Here is a 2,032-nt window from a genome sequence, read left to right on the forward strand (position 1 = left end):
AAAGCCCTAGGGTTCCTTTGCAGGTTTTCTTCTGCTGACACATTTCCCCCATGGGGCCTGGACTTTGTGGCTTCGTTAGACTTTGCAGATGAAAAAAGGCAGGTTGGGGTTTTCCAAGAGCGCGCTGGTGGGTCAGAGGTTTGCTGGAAGCGGAGCGGGTGCGCGTGTGCGTGTGTGTGTGTGTGCGTGCGTGCGTGCACGTGTGTGTGTGTGCGCGCGCGCGCGCGCCTGCGTGGGTGATGAGAAGCGGGTGGCGCGGGGGCGGGAGGGAGATGCGGGTTGCAGAGCTGCCATCTAGAGGCCCCTTCCTGCAGCGTATATAACGCCCTCCTGCCGCCGCGAGCTCACACATCGCGGAGCTGCTCAGCCCCAAGGCAGCGAGCGAGTGCGGGAGCCGGAGCCGGAGCCGGAGCCGGGAGCTGGGAGCCGGGAAGGGAAGGCGAGCCGCCCGCCCTACGCCGGAGCCCCGCTGGGAGGTAGGAAACGGCTCGGGCCGCAGCCCCGCTTGGGAGGGAGGGGAGGACACCGCCAGGGTTTCTGCTCTTAGGCTCAGGGGTCTTTGTCACAGGACTTTTTTTTTTTTCTGCGGGTCTGCTCTCTGAAAGCACGGGCTGCATGTCGCATGGCCGCATTGCAAAGTGCGCCTGCTAACTGGGGCTTTCACCTTTCGCTGCAGAAAGTAAAAAGGCCGCTTGTGGAAGGACCTCTCTCTCTCTGTCGAATTGAGGAATCTGCTGGGCTTTTTTGTTTGTTTGTTTTTTGTTTTTGTGTTTTTTTTTTTTTTGCTGCTGAGGCGTTTAAGGTCCAGTGAGCGGAGAACTTTGATGGTCCATTCTGCTTCTCAGAGTTGGCATAGTCGTTGGCAACTGGGCCCCACCGCGTACCTGTCTCGTTTCTTGCGTAGGAACTGGGAAATAGATAGAATCTGCAGTCCGCATGACGGTACGTGCAGAAAGACGTGCAGAAAGACGCACTCTTAAATCAAGAGGTACCCTTAACTGAAGCAGAAGACTGCTGAGAACCTTTGTGGATCTGGGGTATTTGAGATCAGTGCTTCGGGGGACCACCGGATCCTGGATGCCAGGAGCTGGAAGGGGGGATGTTAAATAGGGCTCCCTCTTCTTGTCTCTTGCTTGCATCCAATTTGAATATTCATCCAATTTGAATATTTCTTGTTCTCTCAGAAGGTGTTAAGTCCAGCTTAGTTTGGAGAAAAAGGCGCACACACGTCTAGGGTTTTGTAATTTAAATATACTTTTCAGGTAAACCACACATTTTGTCCAGTTTTGTTAGCATGCCTAAAGATCGGGGGATGTCTCAGAATAAGGACTTCGGAGTGAGGTCAGCGATGGGGGCTTAGCCAGGACTGGTAATTTCCAGACAGAATGAGAAGTTGTAAAGTCATACTGGCTGTTGCGGGCGGGCTCGCTCTCTCTCTCTCTCTCTCTCTCTCTCTCTCTCCCTCTCCCTCCCTCCCTCCCAATTCATTTCTTCACAACAGGATTACATTTTCTAGAAGTGCAAGAGAGGACTCTGAAATGGTTTACAGCCTTTTGAAGGTATTTCATGCAGTGACAACCCCTGAAACCCCATTCTGCAAAGTCTCGGCGTGGTAACTTTTTTCTTTTTAAACGCGGACGCCGCCTGCCTTTGTGTCCCTGTATTTATGCCAGGAAAACGCGCACATCAGATAGGCTGGCCTGGAAAAAGCAAGTGCAGGCTGTGGCGCCTGTGCCCAGGTTTCTGCCGATATTCAATGGAAGCGCAGCCAACCTTCCTGCACCAGCTCTGGGCTCATGCAAAGCCCTCTCCAAAGCAGAGTTGCACGTGGGAGCTCTGGCTTGGAAACAATTTGCTCTTTTTTTTCCCCCCTGTCTGTGCCATAAACACTTGAATGTGCACACAACTGCCGAGCTTGATCCTGCAGCCTCAGGAGATGGGGCGGGAGCAGGGGGAGGGGCTGCGTGTGCAGAAAAGCTAAAGAAAATTGAGAAATGCCTGTGTTTTATTGCCCATCTGATTTTTTTTTTTT

The 2,032-nt window shown here is 53.1% G+C and overlaps 1 long non-coding RNA gene across 1 annotated transcript; it reads left to right on the forward strand.

Moving 5' to 3' along the window:
• The first annotated feature begins 6 nt into the window (after positions 1-6).
• On the forward strand, positions 7-1,272 carry LOC111731529. The gene is made up of 2 exons (XR_002777186.1): positions 7-476; positions 677-1,272. It is a non-coding gene; the product is annotated as an uncharacterized LOC111731529 (long non-coding RNA).
• The last annotated feature ends 760 nt before the right edge of the window (positions 1,273-2,032 follow it).

The sequence above is a fragment of the Pteropus vampyrus genome, unplaced genomic scaffold (genome assembly GCF_000151845.1).
Source record: "Pteropus vampyrus isolate Shadow unplaced genomic scaffold, Pvam_2.0 Scaffold381, whole genome shotgun sequence".
Classification (NCBI taxonomy): domain Eukaryota; kingdom Metazoa; phylum Chordata; class Mammalia; order Chiroptera; family Pteropodidae; genus Pteropus; species Pteropus vampyrus.